Source organism: Schistocerca cancellata, chromosome 5 (genome assembly GCF_023864275.1).
Source record: "Schistocerca cancellata isolate TAMUIC-IGC-003103 chromosome 5, iqSchCanc2.1, whole genome shotgun sequence".
NCBI classification, from domain to species: domain Eukaryota; kingdom Metazoa; phylum Arthropoda; class Insecta; order Orthoptera; family Acrididae; genus Schistocerca; species Schistocerca cancellata.
The window spans coordinates 335,833,541-335,854,768 of NC_064630.1; the positions used below are offsets into that span (position 1 = coordinate 335,833,541).

Below are 21,228 nucleotides of genomic sequence, written 5' to 3' on the forward strand. Positions count from 1 at the left end.
TGCAATACTTAGATACTGAACAACCATACTCAACCATTCCTTTGACAAAAGAACCTTACCAAATGACTGGAACGTTGCACATGTCACACCAATATTCAAGGAAGGTAGTAGGAGTAATCCACTAAATTACAGGCCCACATCATTAACTTTGAGATGCAGCAGGATTTTGGAACATAGATTGTGTTCGTACATTATGAGTTACCTCGAAGAGAACGACCTGCTGAGACATAGTCAACGCAGACTTAGGGAACATCTAGCTCTTTACTCACACGAACTGTTGAATGCCATCGACAAGGGATATTAAATTCATTCCGTATTTCTAGATTTCCAGGAGCCTTTCCACACCGTGTCTCAAAAGCTGCTTTCAATCAAATTGCGTGCCTATGGAAGATTCGTGATGTCCAGTCACAGAAGTCACAGTTCGCAGTAATAGACTGAAAGTCATCGAGTAAAACAGCTGTGACAGCTGACTGAAACCTGTCTCAACATTAGCCACAATATCTTCCGTGGGAACCATTCGGGGCGTCACTGCAAAATTTCCACCCTTAGCAAGTACTGAAACTTCAGCTGTCACAGCAGTCAGCTGATTTTATAAGAATGGAAACAGCTAGAATCTTGCGCACATGTAAGCCACCTAATAGTAATCTATAACAGGCACAAAGGAAGGCACTGAGGGACATCAACGCAGATGAAAACATCATCGTGCTTTCTGCAGATAAAGGCAACGCTACTGTCATAATGAAGATTATGAAAAAATCATGGAAATTTTGGATCCAAACAAGTACAGACAACTTCAGAAGGATCCGACATCGAGGATTTTAAAATTGACCAGTCAATTGGTGAAAGTGTCTTCCCTTTCTTCAGACGACAAAAACTCTTTAAATCAGAAGCTTACTCGCCCAGACTCTATGGTACCTTTGAGACCTATAGTCAGCGCAGTGGGGTCTCCCACCCATGAATTAGCTGGACACCTGGCGTCACTGCTGAAACGTAATGTTGGTGGAACTGAGTCATGTTAAAAATGAATATCACTTCATCGATATTATTAAGGAAATTAGTGTGGGCCCTAATGATATCCCGGTCAGTTTTGATGTGGTATCGTTGTTTACCATGATTCCGGTGAATGAAGCGATCACTTGCCTAGCGGACATTTTTCCTAGTGATATTTTGGCATTATTCAAACATTGCCGTACAACAACTTATTTTCAATATAATAATGTTTTTTTTATGAACAGATTGACGAGGTGTGGCTAACTTGTTCGTGGAGAACTTTGAACAACGGGCGCTGCAAACAGCTAGAAAAAGACCAGCCAGATGGTATCGTTATGTAGACGATATATTTGTTATACGGACCCATGGAGAAGAGGAACTGGATGCCTTCCTTTTACATCTGAGTAGTATTAATCGAAGAATTCAATTCACTATGGAAAAGGAAATCGATGGTCACCTGAAATTCTTAGATGTGACTGTAATCAAACGAGAGGATGGATCATTGGGCCATAAGGTTTTCAGAAAAGACACACACACGCTGATCGTTATCTGCAGAAAGATTATAACCACCACCCATGACACAAAAGAGGGGCGAGTAAAATGTTAATAGGCAGAGCGCACAAAATCTGTGACCCAGCTCACTTAGATGATGAGACTGAACACCTCAGAGTGACCTTCAAGAATAATGGGTATTCCGACAGAGGGATAGATCGTGCACTACGCCCTAGACTGACAACTAGGACGGACGAGGATCGACACCAAACCAAGGGGAAAGTGTTCATACCACTCATCAGTAAGGTCACTGATCGCATTGGAAAAATTTTAAGCAAGTGCGAATTGGAAACTGTTTACAGACCCACCACGAAAATAAAGGAATGTTTAAGGTCTGCAAAAGATGAACGACATCCTCTAGCTACACCAGGTATCTATAAAATCCTGTCCAGTTGCGGAAAGGTCTATATAGGCACAACAAAAAGAAGCGTCAACACTCGTCTGGGTGAACATAAAAGGAACTGCCGCCTCAGCCATGTTGATAAATTGGCTGTAGCGCAACATGTGTTTCAGGAAGGTGATGATGAAATAAAGTTTAATGAGACGACTGTCATAGAAAGGCGTCGCATTATTATGCGCGAATGAACAGAGAGGCCATTGAGATTGCAAAACACTGCAATAATTTTAAAAGAAAAGATGAAGGCATTAAACTGCATAAGATATGGATGTCAACATAGCGGTAACAGCGTGACAATCGATTAATTTCAAATGACGAAGTTGGCAATATCAGAGATCATAGCAGAGGCGACGTCATGTGATTGACAGCGGCGCTCACTCGTGCTCTCGTTGCAGTTCGCCGATTGTCGTCGGAGGATGCCTTCTGCAGTCGAGTCTTATGTGTGGGCCACGGCATCTCAGCCTGGAAGTTTTAAGTGATGACAACACCTGCCGTGAATGCCTTCATTGTATGATCAAAAGCGTTGTTCGTTGCGGCGGGATATTTTCAGGAAATTTCAAGCCTCAACTTCCTCCTCCGGATGCGAAAATATTTTGTTGACACCGACCTAACATAAGGAGAAACGATCATCATAACAAAATAAGGGAAATCAGGGCTCAAAAGAAAAGATATATGTGTTCATTTTTTTCCGCGTGTCGTTCGAGAGTGGAATAACGAAGAACTACTGTGAAGGTGGTTAGATGAACCCTCTGCCAAGTACGTGCGCGTGCTTTGCAGAGTAGCCAAGTAGATGTAGATGAAGTCGCTGTAAAGAACATTTTTAACCAAATCGTTCAGTTCCTCGACGTTACAAATCCGTTTCGTGGTCACGGAATCTCTCGATACCTGCTGTGTTAACGTCCTCGTCGGTGGAAGATCTCTTTCTTCCCAGATGTTCTTTCAGCTTGTCGAAAGGTGGAAATCCTATCTTCCCGAGCAGCATCACCCACTTCTCTGCGGCTGTGGTCAAACTGCTGCCACCATTTTACAACGGCTGGATGACTACATTGCATTTGATCCACCTAACTACAATGCCATTTGCTACTCTGAGATAAAACGGTTAGCGCAGGTGAGGAATTCATGGTGAGCCGCATCGTACCAGCCGGAAGAATTGTAACTGAAAAAAAAAAAACCTTCTAATTTTTTATTTTACGAATCCACTCAATTTTTGACTTGCACACTTTTCAAGGCTGTGACAAACAAGAGTAGCAGTGTAACTTCTAGTTGATTGGTGAATCATTCTTCCTCTGCGTTGAATGGTTTATAGGTCCAATCACATGGAGCCATTTGTAATTATCATCAGTTTTAAATTTTTTTCTCCAGTATTCCGTTTTCTTAAGTAGGTTCTCTTACCTGCATGAGACTGGAGCACCCCATCACTCTGACGCGTTAATTCTGTATGACTATGCGAACTTCCTCATTTTGATAAAAAATTGTACAGAACTTTTTGTATGTTGTAGAATACAGCTCGGAAATAGAACATTTCGTATTGAACCGCACTCCGATAAAATCGTCCTACCGAATAAGTTATGCAACTCAGTAAAATCAAAACAAAAGTAATCGAAGAACTGTATTCTCTTATAGAGAAAAACTAAGTAAACAAAAGATGGTTGTACGAGCGAACAATTTTAGCACCAACAAGTACATAGTTTGACAAAAAAAGAACACCGAATACAGAATACGGTAGAAGGGAATAAAAATATTTAGATTCACTGACACAATGGTGAAACAAGGTGAAAACGTAAACTTCCCAGTACATTTCCTAAATTCGCTTCATGTTCCCGGTATGCCCTCACAAAAAATCTTCTAAACAGCAACATACAAATAGAAATATTAACCGAAAAGGTCAAATCACTGTCCATACCACAAATTCCAATAATTTCATCGAATAATATTTTGTTTCGAAGGCTCCAATTTCCAGCAATATTAGCGTACAGTATGAGCAGCAATGAAGCACAAGGGCCAAACATTCCAGTGCTGCGAAGTGAATTTAAATGTAACATGTTTCCCACATGGACCCATACACATACATAAAAGAAAATTACTCGTGTGACATGCTTCTCAAGACCCTTCTTCAGTATTGAACTATTTCTGGATGTGTTTGTCTTGTCAAATTGTCAAATTATTTTTCATGGTCAATAATAGCAATATAAGTAGGTGTATTAAATTCTAGATGTTTTCTGTTGACTACGACCTTCCGTGGTGGCCGAGCGGTTCTAGGTGCTTCAGTCTGGAACCGCGTGACCGCTACGGTCGCAGGTTCGAATCCTGCCTCGGGCATGGATGTGTGTGTCGTCCTTAGGTTAGTTAGGTTTAAGTAGTTCTAAGTTCTAGGGGACTGATGACCTCAGATGTTAAGTCCCATAGTGCTCAGAGCCATTTGAACCATTTGTTGACTACGTTAAGGTGAAAATAGTCTGTGTAAGATCTGGTCTTTTGCCAACTCTCCTTTGTACAGTCCTTCTGGGTAGTTGATATGTTATGAAAAGACTTAACAGTCCTCTAATCTGTGGTTTTAGTTTAGTTGAGTGAGGAAAGGGTTGGGGAGAGGTAGAGACCGTTAGGCTTTCAATGGCCCTGGTCCATCTCAGAGTGTTAAGGACACAAAATATCTGAAAAATGTTTGTGCAGTATCCTAGCAGCTCTGTCAGCCTATTATATTCTCAAGTCCTCGATGGCAAACACCACGTGACCCCTGGGCTAAGCGCTCCGTCTTGAGAGTAGTGGCACTCTGGCTATGGGAGACAACGCTGACAGAAGAACAAGGAGATCCGGAGGCACTGAGCTGACAGCTTCCCCACAGACCAACCCCGCACCTCACTGAGAACCCTCAAGGTGCTTAACACAGGGTTGATGTCAGTCACAAAAGTCTGGAAGAATTATGTATCAAAACTTTTGGAAAAAGGAGCAACTGACGCTTTCTGACAAAGCAGACTGGCTCGCGACACCTATCCTTGTGTGCACTCCTATTTCTAGCACTAATGTCGAGATAATATTTTGGCTAATTTTCTTTTCAAAATTTCGATGTGAAAGTTTATACCTTAAGCACATGTTGCACTTATTAACAGAATTGCAAAAACAAATTTCCCCCAGAGAACTTTATGATTCAGGTCAAGCATTTTGTCGTTCTGACTGCAATAAGAATATTAGTTTCGTCAGAAAGGATGGTAATCAAAAGTTATTGCAGTTATAAAAATTTATACATCTTGACACATGGAAAATCTTATGAGCTACTAGATAAAAGAAGAACGAAAGGTCACTTCCAAATTATAGAGTTATTTTTCCTCCTTTTAGTAAAATATTTCCATCTGCCCAAACTTAATTATTACAAAACATACGGTTATTTAAAGATTTCATCTGGTCCAAACTCTCAGTGACATCTATAATCAAGCTACTATAAAATTCCTGTATCTGTTGATAAGCTTTTCATTGTTTGAATTTTTATGAATCAGTTGACACCAGTATTGATGAGTAAGGATTTCTAATTAAAAGTTACTAAATTTCCAGTAACGAAATTTCAAAATACAAAGTGGATTCCTTTGTCATAAACACGTGATTCCCCAACTGCGTAAGCATTAATTAGTACTGAATATTTTAATAGAAGATGTTCATGGGACTATATAAACAAAATATAATAACAATCTTGTCAGCCAGTGAAAGGCAAACATTTTTATTTACAAAATTTGTAAATTGTTATAGATTAAAGAAGTTGAGCAGTGCCCAGTATCATAGAGCGAGTTTTTATAAGGTCAAAGCTCGTGCCAGTTTTGTCAGTCTTACGTTAGTTACGATCAGGCTTCTTGCAGGCTGTGTACGGTGCGAATCTTGCCTTTGTTTTTGTTCAGTTTGACCTCGGGACACCTTAGCAGCAAAATATAGATTGGTTTAATCAAGACTGAGTGGGCGAAACTTATAGCGAAGAGCTGTATCCGTTAAAATTTATAGTTTCAGTTTATCTGAGGATATTGGTGGTTCTAATAACTGCTGTGTGCAGCATTTACGCGTGTAAAGCGGCTTTCCACTTCATCTGCACTGTGTGCTGCTTTACTTTCTGATGAGATAAGAACTATGAGGGTGAGTCAAATGAAAACCTTAAATTTGTAATAACAAATCGAAATTTCGCGCCGTTATCCTGTAAGCTGGCAAGTGTGCTACAAACAGCGTGCAGAATGGCCTGTAGGTAGCAGCATATTGCAGATGCACACATACAGTCGCAGTATCAGTATAATGATGGCCGCCCCACTTGCGACTTGCACCAGGGAAAAACAGCGTTCTGTTATTCAGTTTTTGTGTAGGGAAGGTGTGAAACCTATTGAAATTCACAGACGAATGAAGGTTCAGTACAGTGATGCATGTTTGTCACAGCAGCAAGTCTACGAATGGAGTAGGAAGTTCGCAAATGGTGTGACTTCAGTGGAAGATACTCCTCGTCCAGGTCAGGCACAACGAGGTGTGATTCCACAGAACATTGCAGCAGTTGAAGCCATAGTGAAAGAGAACCGCCGAATGACACTGAATGACATTGGAGCATGTTTACAGATTAGTCATGGGTCAGCACACCACATTGTGCATGATGTGCTCCAGTTTCACAAAGTGTCTGAAATGCAAGTACGACGTGTTGATGCTTGTGAAGAACTTCTTCGGCGCTTTGAACGAGATGGTGATCGCTTCCTTGCAAGAATCGTTACTGGGGACGAAACCTGTGTTCACTTCCACCAACCGGAAGCGAAGAGAGTGAGCAAGGAATGGCGCCATTCCTCATCCACCATACTCACCAGACCTTGCCCCAAGTGATTTCCATATGTTTGGACCACTCAAAGACGCACTGGGAGGAAAGAAGTTCCGTTATGATGAAGAGGTGCGCCACGCTGTGCATGAGTGGTTGCGGAGACTACCAACAGAATTTTTTTTCTAAAGGAAGTTATACATTGTGTAAGCGCTGGAGGACTTGCATTGAGCGTGGGGGAGATTATGTTGAAAAGTGATACAGCTTTGTACCACTTCTGCACAATAATAATAATTAAAAAACATTTAAGGTTTTCATTTGATTCGCCCTCATATTAACCTCCGCATATGTCCGAACTAATAATCTTTTTGCAAACATTAGAAACTGTAGGCGACCTGGTCGTCAACGGGAGGATCTTAAGAACGCAATTAAAAATTGGGTAATTTTCAATTTTGAACTTCTAAAAGAAACTTCTGTCTATTCATTTTAATGAGAGATCCTACAACAGCACTTTCAAGTGAAGATCCAGCGCAACTGCTCAGCTGCCAAGACTCATTCCATAACAGGTAGGACACCTTGCCAAGGAACAACGGCAGTGGCTACGGAACACCCTGAAATTGCTACGGTACACCCTGCAACAACCACGGAACACCCGACCAATGACAGTGACAGGAAATGCAGAGGGCGGGCCGTGGTAACTGCGGCAAGGCCTGTGCGTTAACGCTCTGTATACATTCGACAGTTCTTGCAGTACGGTATTTGACGAAGGCTGCTTTGGAACCGATTAGTACGACATTCCGTGTGGTACGGCAACGTGTCAGCAACACATTATTTGAGTGCTTGCGATCGTGGACGAGCATTTGGACGGATCGAAGCCGGTCAAAGTCTCACTAACAGTGGCCACAGTACTCTGTGTGCCCAAAAGTGTCATCTCGCGATTAAAATAGGCCACTGAAGATGACAATGCTTTGCGACAGCATGCTGGTGGTAGTAAACTGCGACAGCATGCTGGTGGTAGTAGACTGATCAATTCGTAGCCCTAGTGGCGAAGACGAACAGACAACTCACTTACAGACAGATCGCTGAAGACCTTGCAACCGCTACTGTAACAAGTGCTCTGCCAGAACCATTTCACGGGGATTAAATCTGGCTGGTTTGTATGCTCAAAAGCCTGTTAAATGCATGACACTTCAGTCGTGCTATCGTCGAAATAGAGTTCACGTGTGTGGGAAGCATATTGGTTAGGGTCAGCAACAATGATCCAAAATAATGTTCTCCGACGAATCCTGCTTCACTGTGTGAAGTGATTTTGGGCATCAGTTAGTGTGGGGAGAGGGAGGAACACATTACACACCACAGAATGTTCATGAACGTCAGCTGTATGGCCTAGGTATTGTTGTGTGGACAGACATTATGCACAATGGCCGAAGACAGCTGCATATCTTTGCGCGAAGTATCGTTACAACACAGCGGTATTGGAGGAAGGTTATTTTAAATCTGTGTGGCAGTCCTGACTTTCTGTTAATGGATGGCTGTGATCCCTCCACACACAAAAACGTTGAGATATTGAACGTACGGAATGGCCTGCGTACTTCACGGACCTAAACCCTCTTTAGAGCATGCTTGTGGTGCTCTTGGCAACGAACATCCTTTCCCCGAGCTGTGCAAAAACTGAAAAGTGCCTTGAGAGAAGAGAGGTACGATATCCCCTACGGAATTTTCAAGAGTTTGGTGGTCAGCATCAATAACAGCTGCAAAATGTGCGTTGCTAAGGAGGGCATATTCCTCACTGAGAGTTCAATATTGACATTTACGTCGAGAGTCCGACCTCCTCCAGATATGAATGTTACATACAGCGTGACAGTTACTGAACTATACGAAATGAAAAAGTCAACTTCTGAACGGTTTGCGTTAGGACGTTCATACTGCGTGGTTGGCCGCGGGACACGATGGGAATTATTATGTGCATATGGCTTGGTTCAGCGACGAAGTACACTTTCATTTGGATGTGTTCGCCAATAAGGAAAACTGGCTCATTTGAGAGACTCAGAATCCGCATTTCGCGATCGAGAAATCACTTCACCTTCAACGGGTGACTGTGTGGTGTTCAGTGTCCAGTCACGGAATAATCTGTACGATATTAAAAAAAGTGTTCAAATGTGTGTGAAATCTTATGGGACTTAACTGCTAAGGTCATCAGTCCCTAAGCTTACACACTACTTAACCTAAACTATCCTAAGGACAAACACACACACCCATGCCCGAGGGAGGACTCGAACCTCCGCCCGGACCGAGTGCGATATTCCTTGATGGCATGATGACTACCGAGCAGTACGTGAAGGTTTTGAAATATCATTTCATCCCCATTAATCCAAAGCGACCCTGATTTAGACAGGATGTGGTTCATGGAAGACGGAGCTCGACCCCATCGAAATAAGAGAGAGTTTGATGTTCTGGGGGAGCACTTTGGGGAACGCATTCTGGCTCTGTGGTGTGTGGAACGCATTCTGGCTCACCTGCGCTAACCGTTTTATCTCAGAGTAGCAAATGGCATTGTAGCCTACGTCCTGAATTATGTACTGGATCTATTCCAATCTCTGTCTCCCTGTACAGTCATACCCTCTACAGGTCCCTCTAGTACCACTGATTTTATTCACGGAAATCTTAAAACATGTCCTATCACCCTGTTCCCTCTTCTTGTCAGAGTTTTCGATACATTCTTTTCCTCGCCGATTTTGCGGAGAATCTACTCATACCTTACCTTATTATATTACATAATTTTCAACATTCATCTGTAGAACGACAACTCAAATGCTTCGATTCCCTTCTGATCAGGTTTTCCGACAGTCCATGTTTGACTATCATACAATGCTATGCTCCAAACATACACTACGTGATCGAAAGTATCCGGACTCCCCGAAAAATAAGCGTTTTTCATATTAGGTGCATTGTGCTGCCACCTACTGCCAGGTAATCCATATCCGAGACCTCAGTAGTCATTAGACATCGTGAGAAACCACAATGGGGCTCTCCGCGGAACTCACGAACTTCGAATGTGGTCAGGTGATTCGGTGTCACTTGTGTCATACGTCTGTACGCGAAATTTCCACACTCCTAAACACCCCTAGGTCCAGTGTTTACGATGTGATAGGGAAGTGGAATCGTGAAGGGACACGTACAGCACAAAAGCGTGCAGGCCCACCTCGTCTGTTGACTGACAGAGACCGCCGACAGCTTAAGAGGGCCGTAAAGTGTAATAGGCAGACATCTATCCAGACCATACCACAGGAATTCCAAACTGCATCAGGATCCAATGCAAGTACTGTGACGTTTAGGCGGAAGGTGAGAGAACTTGGATTTCATGGTCGAGCGGCTACTCATAAGCTACACATCACGCCGGTAAATGCCAAACGACGCCTCGCTTGAACATTGGACGATTGAACAGTGGAAAAACGTTGTGTGGAGTGACAAATCACGTTACACAGTTTGGCGACCCGACGGCAGGGTGTGGGTGGCGAATGCCCGTTAAACGTGATCTGCCAGCGTGTGTAGTGCCAACAGAAATATTCGGAGGCGGTGGTGATATGGTTTGGTCGTGTTTTTCACTTGGACTGGCCCGTGCAGGGTCCTGACCTGAATCCTATAGAACACATTCGGGATGTTTTGGAACGCCGACTTCGTGCCAGGCGTCACCGACCGACATCGATAACTCAGTGCAGCACTCCGTGAAGAACTTCGTACTTGAATTTACAACGCAGTAGAAAGTCCAGCAGCTACGGTCCAGGCGATCGTGCAGGCGAAATAGTAACGCCTTTCCAGCGACCAGGAAAAAGCTGGGTGAGAGCTTTCCTGGCCACAAGATGATCTTTAGCCACCCACGCCTGATGATAGTATCAAATTCCTTTTTTCTTCTCTAGCGATACCCAGCCTAATACGTGGTCCGTTTGTTCAGAATTAGGTAAATTTTATGTTTTTATCGAACCATGTGACCAAAAGCCGATGCTGACGCCATAGTTGCCAAGGTAACCCAAGGGAGGGAAGTCGTGCCCGCCATCTGTGGGAGTTATTCTTTGTGCTAACGTATTTTGACTACTTGTGTATCGTATGTTCCAAGGGGAAATTCTGGTGTCAGCCCAGCATTTGCCTAAACGAACGATCGCCAAAAAATCATACTCCGGTTGACTGGTGTTTCATCCCACAGTCAAAATCCCGCACGGATACAAATCGTTTCTGGCCCACCTCCCTGTCTCGGAAGCTGCATGTTCCGCTATACAAACAGATCGCGCTGGTGTCACATTACATCTCTGTATTTCAAAATGTACCAGTGCGACTACTCACAGAGGTCCAATGTGGGCTGTAATTATCGTATGGCAGCAAAGCGTGATAGATATACTAATGAGTCGATGCGGAATGGATTTACGGTTGAAAAATTGGTTCCAGTTTTGGCCACCAGGTGCAAATCTAGCGCTGTACACTGATTGCATGACAGTATGACATCCGAGTTCTCATAGGTCATAACATTAATGAACAGTATGGCTATCGAGAAGAGAAACCGTGGGCTGTAGCAAAACTGCTTTATGCACTGAGACAGTACCTCTGACTGAAACGTCAGAGGAGAGGTCTGATGTCACTACATCGTTCAAAGAAGATCATAACTAAATCGGAAATCGCTGGTGAAGTTGGTGAGGCACCAGAAAGAGAAAAACTTCCTATGACAGAGGAAGTTATTGACGAGGTTGTTGTTGCTGTAACTGGCTATGCAGTACGTGATCCCGTTAGTGCCAGTGTTCGTGCAGTGTCACGAGAATCCTCATCTCATCAACAGAACGGAAATTTGTGTGGTCTATTTTACACTGATACCCGACAAGATCCAGAAGGCGCAGCAGATGACGCCTCATGATCCGCAGCAACGTTCTGAATTTGCTCTTCTGTTTCTGGCACGGATCGAAGTTGATGACATGTGGTCGGGCAATACTCTATGGATGACGAGGCACATTTTACACTAAATGATGCAGTGAATAGACAGAACTGCCTTATATGACAGTGTGGCGTGGATTCATAAGCACCTTTATTCTCGGTCCGTTCTTCTTCGACGAGAATACACCCTATCAGGTGCACCGTGACGTATGTACGTTATCGAGGCCTCCTTGTACAGTATGTGATTCCTGCTATTGAAGGTCGTAGCTGTTTAGAAAGGATTGTTTTCACGCAAGATGGAGGCAACACCTCATGTCACTCGCGCAGTGAAAGATCTGTTAATGCAACCTTCCACGAACGTTTTATCTCCAGAGGTTTTCCAGGTGCTTGGCCTGCAAGATCCATGTGTCTTTTGGCCCTGGGAATACCTAAAAGAAAGCTTTACCAGGGACGCGTTCAGTCTCTACCAGATCTGACTGCCAGTATACAGGAACATATTGCTAAGATTCCTCAGGTACTGCTACGAGCAACTGTCCATCACGTTGGCGTCTCCGGTTCTCATATGGAACGAAGTGTGTAAGCGGCTGTTAATAATAAAATTAACATTACCCTTTTCTCACTTGTTAGACGTTTGCTGCCCACGTTCCTTTACAAATTCATTAGATATGTGGACATTTCTACACTTCTTTCTTGAATTCACAGCGCCAAATTTGCAGCTGTTGGCCAAAACTGGAACAAGGTTTCGTTGCCATACGAAAATTACAGCTCGCATTGGACCTCTGCGATTAGCCGCACTTTAATTATAACCAACCGATACTTTCTCTAGGAGATTCGCAGCATTTCGGTAGGAAACTATGCATGTCTTTTACCTGTTAAGTTTCTTCAATCTAGTAGCGGACCAGTGACATAGTCTCCAATAATGTCGCACTAAACGTTCATAGTCTACTGCCTCTGATGTTCAACCTGGCTCAGCCAGATCATATTTTCAGTGACCCTGTGATGCGTATTTGTTAGACTCAGTCTTCCATGACTGTTAAAGGTGAGTTAATCGGTAAAGAGAACACTTTGAAGAAAGAACCTGTTAACCTGATGCCGCATCAGAACCAAGCGACCGAATTCCATACGTCTTCTGCAGTCGTGCTAGTTATTCTGCTAGAGAAGCAACTCGTTACTCAGGCGGAAGCTTTTTCCGCGCAAAATGGAATGAGGGCTGGGCTAGCTTATTCCAGAGGCAGTTGCAGTTTCTCTGGAGCTAATATAAGGAATATGAGCAACAGCAACCAAAACTATTTCGTTCGCTACGCTCGTTGCAGGTTTGCTCCTTGGCGCAGTATTCCAGTGCCCTACCAGCACCAATGCTTTTCACATTCGCTGAATTGTCATTCTTGTTGGGCACCGTCTGTACGTACAACTCAACTCTGTGCGCACAATTCAACTGTTCTCTTTTCGTTCTTTCTGCGTGCTTTAAAGAAGTAGCACATTTAGTTTCTCTTTGTTTGTGAAATGTTCACTTTTTCAAAGCCACCAGCACTCGAAACACGTGAACAACACAGACAGTCTTCTTTTCTTTTGCCTTTGGCCCTCATCGTCCGCAAGGTCGGCGTGGTCATTGACAGGTTTGCCGTGGTTCCTTTAAGGGGTGGACGATTGCCCTTCCTGTCGCCACCTCCCCATTTCAGATGCGGTGATTTAATGGGAACGGCCATCCAGGTGAGTAACGACACAGATGATTGAAAGCTACATTACTTCTGTGCCCCTTTTATAACGTCATAACGCTGGTGCAACACTTCAGTTTCTCCTTATGCGACGTGACGGTACTTCCTTATTTGGTCACGAAATCACGGCCTTCCTCATGAGACATAAACGGTTTCATGTTCAAAACAGATAAATCATATGTTCTAAACACTGTAATTACTGTTAAAAATGAATGTACTTCGTATAGTGAAGCGAAAACATGAAATGTTTCCGGAAATATTTGAGCTGACTCACCCTATACAGGGTGTTACAAAAAGGTACAGCCAAACTTTCAGGAAACATTCCTCACACTCAAAGAAAGAAAAGATGTTATGTGGTCATGTGTCCGGAAACGCTTAATTTCCATGTTAGAGCTCATTTTAGTTTGTTCTTCCACCTACGCTCAATGGAGCACGTTATCATGATTTCATACGGGATACTCTACCTGTGCTGCTAGAACATGTGCCATTACAAGTACGACACAAAATGTGGTTCATGCATGATGGAACTCCTGCACATTTCAGTCGAAGTGGTCGAACGCTTCTCAACAACAGATTCGGTGACCGATGCATTGGTAGACGCGGACCAATTCCATGGCCTCCACGCTCTCCTAACCTTAACCCTATTGACTTTCACTAATGGGGGCATTTTAAAGCTCTTGTCTACGCAACCCCGGTACCAAATGTAGAGACTCTTCGTGCTCGTATTGTGGACGGCTGTGATACAATACGCCATTCTCCAGGGCTGCATCAGCGCATCAGGGATTCCATGCGACGGAGGGTGGATGCATGTACCCTAGCTAACGGAGGACATTTTGAACATTTCCTGTAACAAAGTATTTGAAGTCACGCTGGTACGTTCTGTTGCTGTGTGTTTCCATTCCATGATTAATGTGATTTGAAGAGAAGTAATAAAATGAGCTCTAACATGGAAAGTAAGCGTTTCCGGACACATATCCACATAACATATTTTCTTCCTTTGTGTGTGAGGAATGTTTCCTGAAAGTTTGGCCGTACCTTTTCGTAACACCGTGTATAATGGATGACACAACCCGAAATAGCCAATGATTTAGAAAATGTATCTTTTATCACATATACTCTTCAATTTACAGGTCATTAATGAAACGGAAAAATAATTATCAATACGTTTTAAAGTGAACAATGGTACTGTCTACGCAATACTCTTTGCAAGCGATCTAGCGACTCTAACTAGAACACATATATCTATATCATGATCTGTACGTCCATCATCAATCATGGAGGATTACGGAATTGTTCATGAGTACTTTCGGGGTGAGTGGGATACATTTTGGGTTCGACAGAGTGATACCAATGAGAAGATCTGTAGAAATCTGTCATTTATATTCTTCAGTCTTTCATCCAGCTAGTCATAACTCTGCAGTTCCTTCATTTTAATAGTCCTTCATTATCTGAATCACTTCATGCTTCATATTCACTGCTGATTACGTACTTTTATGTTATGATCTGAACTAGAAAAAAACAAAAAGGAATCAAGCTAAAGAAACACAGAAATTGTAAAGAAAACTATGTTGGATTTGCTGTAATGCGCTGAAGCTGAAAGGACGAAAGTGTATAAACATAAACGTGAGTAGAGTGTTTTCCATCGTAATCATTCTACGAAGTGTTCTGGTCAAGTGGCGTTATTTAGTGTTTGCCGTTTTGTTTATTAACGTGCATCTTTTTAATATTTTAGAAATGAGAAGCCAGATGATTAGAGAATGATTCTCGAATCGCGTTGTATTTGTTTCGTTCTTTTAGCATGGTTGTATGGTAACCAAATATAACTATCGACTCGTCACAATCACAATCTCTAATCCATAAGATGGATAACATTAAAATATTTTATTAGCTCCTGAGGTCATCAGTCCCCTAGAGCTTAGAACTACTAAAACTAACTAACCTAAGGACATCACACACACCCATGCACGAGGCAGGATTCGAACTTGCGACCGTAGCGGTTGCGCAGTTCCAGTCTGAAGCGTCTAGAACCACTCGGCCACAACCGCAGGCCCTTCATTACAGCCTACAGTTTGAGTAATATTAGTCCTTTATCTTCAGGTGGAAATTATATACCTTACGTTACCAGCCTGCAATTACATATAACGTTTCACTTGGATAATTACCAAAAACCATCAAATATATACAAAAAATCATGACATTTTCGCCCTAGGCCATAGTAGAGAATGACTACGGCCTTAGGAGAGGATGTCACGATCTCTATATAATTGTCCACGCTCAGATGCCTGAAGATCGTAGACTATTCTTCCGGAAGCGGCAGTCTTTAGTAGAGAACACTGTGGAAGGAACGATTTTTTTGTTATTTAAATTTGCAGCGGACGTGTTACGACTAAATAAACCTCTATTTAACAATTGTAATAATTGTATTTGTTGTCAAAGTGCTGCAAATTACATGCGGAGCTAGAGAAAATAAGGTTAAAATTTTTTGTTCAAAAATATGTTCAAATGTGTGTGAAGTCTTATGGGACTTAACTGCTAAAGTCATCAGTCCCTAACCTTACACACTACTTAACCTAAATTATCCTAAGGACAAACACACACACCCATGGCCGAGGGAGGACTCGAACCTCCACCGGGGGATCAGCCGCACATTTTTTAGTTCGTGATAACGTGTTGATCAGAGCCGTCTCAGGGCAGTTACCATTAAAATGAAATAAAAGTTCCTAATTATGACAACAGCTACTCAAATCACCTACTCAACGAAGTACTCGCTGGAAACACGAAAGTGTACGAGAGCGCACACTGACTTGGCTATTTCATGGGTTAGTGTGGCACAAATGGCGCAGGTGAGTTGTATGCGCACCATACTCCCAATGTAACAGCTGCATTTATATAGGAGACCTTCTGAGAAGTTGTTGTGGAATTGATTTGTGTAACATGGAACGTCGTCGGGTGCTGACGTCGTTCGAACCGGGGTATGGTGGTCGGTGCCCGACTGATGGGAATTTCGATTGCGGCAGCGTTCCAGAAATTCGGCTTCATACGCTCAACCGTGTCCACAATATATCGTAAATGGTCGACTGAGGGTATCACAGTCAGCACAAGACCACCCTCGATGATAGTGACTCGCGACATCTGACATAGAAGGGCAACAGTGCGAATCAGTAGGAGTATGATTTCCGTGGGATATGGGACAGAAGCCGTACGTGGGTGCCACTGTTGACCAGACTTCATCGGGCAAAACAGTTTGCGTTGCTCTCCTACCACCAAGGATGGACACTGGAAGAATGGCGTAAAGTGATATGGTCGGAAGAATCACGATTTCAACTGTACCATGCCGATGAGAGGCACCGTGCGTAGCGCAGACCATATGAATCGATGGACCCCGCCTGCCGAGATTGTGTGATCCTATGCCTCTGTTATGGTCTGGGGTGCATTTTTCTGGTATGTAATGGACCACCTAGTTGTTCTGAAAGTGACTTTGAGTGGTCCGTGGTATGCTGTGCGGCTCGGGGACCATCTCTACCCATTTTTGTCCTTCCAACACACTGACGGTTCTGCGGTGTTTCAAAATCATAGCGGCCACCATAACGTCGACCAGGAATGGTTGCAGCAGTTTCAAAGGGAAGTCCAAAGACTGATATGGCCACACTGGAGTCCAGATGTCAACCCCATCGAGCGTATCTGGGGGGTCACTGAACGCAGGCTACATGCCATGGATCCTGCGCTCACGAACATAACAGAATTGGCTGCCGCTCGGCAAACAATTTTGTGTCAGCTGCTTCCAGAGGAGTACCAGGGCCATGTAGACTCACTTTCACGGCGTTTCATTGCCAAGTGCTGGGCTAGAGAGGCCTCACACGATTTTAGGTGCTTATCTCATGACATTTGTTAAGTCAATGTACTGTATCGTGAAACACTTTTCACACTTCCGCGTCTAGTTAGTCGTGTAACAGACATTCTAATTCCATTTTTTAACGATAGCGTGAACCTTATCTACGCTCCACTCTTTTTCTGAAATTGTAAAAATTGCTGTACTCTAAACAGTAAGGTATTACCAAATTTTCAACATGGTTATGTATCTAGGAACAAATGTTCCAAGCAAATTTTAAAAAGTTGCTATCGAGAAAATCGAATTAATACTGTATTCAACAGTGTACGTGTTGCATTATTACTCTACTACACACCAATAAACAGTAAGTGAAATGAAATGAAGAAGTATTATCAAAAATTAAAAACATGGTTCAAATGACTCTGAGCACTATGGGACTTAACTTCTAAGGTCATCAGTCCCCTAGAACTACTTAAACCTAACTAACCTAAGGACATCACAAACCTCCATGCCCGAGGCAGGATTCGAACCTGCGACCGTAGCGGTCGCGCGGTTCCAGATTGTAGCGTCTAGAACCACTCGGCCACCCTGGCCGGCCACATGAGGTAACAGAAACTATTGCCAACTAACAAATATTTCCAATCAAAACAAGGCGGAAATTGTTAAGACATTAAAGAAACTGTGTTTTTTTGCAAATATCACGGTGCGTTGGTAAAATATCTTCCCGTTACAAGGCAAAATGTGGTGCACGGCCAACGACGTATGGCTTAACCGTCTGCACGTCATGCAACTAGTTTTAAAAATATACAGAATTGTACTCACCATAAAACACTGTAACTGAAGAACTAACACTATCCACCTAATTGCTTTAAAGTATTCTACATCTACATGGTTGTCTTGCAATTCACAATTAAGTGTGTGGTACAGGGTTCATCAAACCACATTCAACCTACTTATCTACCGTTCCACACTCAAAAGCGCACGGGAAAAACGAATTCTTAAATCTTTCTGTACAAGCTCTGTTTTCTCTTATTTTATTATGAAGATCTTTTCTCCCTATGTAGGTGGGTGCCAACAAAGTATTTAAACACTCGCAGGAAAAAAGTTGGTGATCGAAATTTCGTCACGAGGTCCTGCACCATCTAAATACGCCTTGTTTTAAAGACTACCACCCCAATTCGTGTATCGTATGCGTTGCACTTTCTCCTCTATTTCGCGATAGTACAAAACGAGCTGCCATCCTTTGAACTTTTTCGATGACCTCCGTCAATCTTATATGATGCCGATCCCACACAGCACAGCAACATCCCAGCAGAGAGCGGACAAGCGCAAAGCCTCTTTAGTAGATCTGTTAACTTTTTCTGAGTATTCTGGCAATAAATTGCCGTCTTTAGTTTGCTTTACGCACGACATTGTCTATGTGATCGTCCCAATTAAGCTATTCGCATCTATACTCCCTAAGTGTTTAGTTGGATTAGATTAGTGTGATTTATCGCCGGCTGGTGCTTCAGTCCGGAACCGCGCTGCTGCTACGGTCGCAGGTTGTAATCCTGCCTCTGGCATGGATGTGTGTGATGTCCTTAGGTTAGTTAGGTTTAAGTAGTTCTAAGTCTAGGGGACTGATGACCTCAGATGTTAAGTCCCATAGTGCTTAGAGCCATTTGAACCATTTTTAGTGTGATTTATCGCGTAACAGAAACTTAGCGGATTCATTTTAGTGCTGATAACATCACAGCCGCTTTTGAACCGTACATCTATCTTGTGTAAATCTTTTTGCAATTGGTTTTGACCATCTGATGACTTTACAAGACCGTAAAATATATGTGCATGGTATGAGATCCTTATCAGATAGGATTAACAGAATACATGAGAAAGTTTAAAGAAAAGTAGCACATTTTGTACTATCGCGAAACAGTGGACAGAGTGTCAATGACATGATACAGTATTTGGAATGGACGTCATATAAATAAAGGCGTTTTTCGTTGCGTCGGAGTCTACTCACGAAACTTCAATCACCAACTTTCTCTCCAGAATGCGAAAATATTTTGTTGCCTCCGACCTAAGTACGGAGAAACGATCATCATCATAAAATATGGGAAATTAGAGCTTGCACGGAAAGATACAGACGTTCGGTTTTCCCACGCGCTGTTCTAAACTGGAATAATAGAGATTATTGCGAAGGTGTTTCGATGAACCCTCTGCCAGGCACTTAAGCTTGATTTGCAGAGTACTGATGTAGATGTAGATGTAAATGACAGCTTCATCTACAAACAGTCCAAGAGGGCTGCTCTGATTGTCTCGTAAATCGTTTTTGTGTATCAGTAACAGCAGAGTGTCTGTAATACTTCCATGAGAAACGGCAGATGTTACTTCTGTTTCACTCGATGACTTTCTGTCAGTTATTAAAACTATGACCTTCCTGACAGCAAATCATTCTTTGAGTCACGCAACTGAGACGATGCTTCATAAGCACAAAATTTGATAAGAAGTCGCTTGTGAGGAACAAAGGATTTCGATATATGTAGAGCTCGTATTATATACAAACGCTCCGCAGAACACATCATCATCTCTCACAACAACAAATATGGTAGAAAATGATGGAAACTGCTTACAGTATTTTGTAGCGTGCTCTAAAATCAATCAGTAAATTGAAACATCGACAAGGAATTACTGCGTATTCCTATGTTAACTATTCTCCAGGTACAACACTCTCCCTTGCTTATTGCACGTTACTGCGCTGAGAGGCTTGATCGTCAGTCAGTTCGAGATGTTTTGAACCCTCTCAGAGGAAAATAAAGACTTTAGGAATGCTGAAAAGGAACTTGGCGCTGCCTCTAAGAAAAGAGAAAGATTGTAACCTCGGTCGAAACTCCTACTTTGAGGGCATCATCTCAAGTATGATGGTGAAAATTTCGAGGGCGCCATATTCTGCGCCGCGGCCACGAATTAACCGGCTCAGAGGAGAGAGGGCAGGCGGGAAACTGGCGTGGGGGGCGCAGAGAAAGGACTGGCGAAGGAGGCTTTTCTGGACCTCCACTTGCGGGGGGGGGGGGGGGGACGCCCGCGGCTCCCAGGTGTCTGTTTCACGGTAACTGCAAAGTAATCCACTCGAGGAAGAGACAAAATTGCACTTGCTCTGATAGCATTCAGGTTAAAAGCTTCCGCAGACCCGTGTAGCGCTCCTCCGAGTTGTGTTTCAGGACGTTTATTTCTCTCGGGCGCGGGGAATGAGGGCCGGCATTACTACGTGTGGTGGGTAGCGGCGCAGTAACGTTCGCTTAGTGGAAGCGGCGTTGCGCCACGGCTCGGCGCCCGCTTATGAGCCCCATCGCGGAGCGGGCTGCGGCGAGAGCTAACAGCGCTCCGACCGCCTGCACCACCAATATGACGAGTCGTAAATTTTTAACTGCGTTTCACTGAGTGTTGCCTGTATGGTCCCTGATAGACGATTCCGGCGATGGCAACTCGTTCTCGGCTATTCTACCGCTGCTGTGTGTGCTCTTTACATCGCATGTCAGAGAACTACTACGGCCTTAGAATTACTGCCGGATTCGACAAGTGAGATTGAGAAAATAAAAAAAAACCTGATGACGTAAGGGATGAGATACAGAACTATCCTTTCAGCTACGGAACAGCGCTTGCAGTCCCGAAAGTAGCACGAGCGTCTGTTGAGAATATGTTCGGATGGGTGCCACCTCTAATGTGTAAATTTGTAAGCCTTGCAGAAGAATGATGTTAATTTCATGGATGTTTTCTTTTTGTTAATTTAGAACACGTTGTGCAGTAACGTGTTAACGTGGTACCTTGATCTGCTGGATAAGGGATACGCGAGAAATATAATGAGTCTGGCAACACTGCGAGTGATCTGGCAAAGCTGTGCTGTTCTGCTTGGGTGTCTCCATCCCTTCCAGATGGTCAGTCCGAATTTCAGCTCCACACAGTCATCACGTGATTTTTGAGAGCGTCATCAGTGAAGTTGCGTTTTGTTATGTGTTACGAAAATGAAACAACGCACATTACAGCAACGTTATGCCATGAAGTTTTGTGTTGAACTTGGGAAATC

General features: G+C 43.3%; 1 protein-coding gene across 1 annotated transcript in view; it reads left to right on the plus strand.

The window, feature by feature from the left end:
• LOC126188270 (glutamate receptor 1-like) overlaps nt 1–21,228 on the plus strand; it is a 1,232,223-nt gene that overhangs the window by 531,444 nt on the left and 679,551 nt on the right. The gene's annotated exons all lie outside the window — the stretch shown is intronic.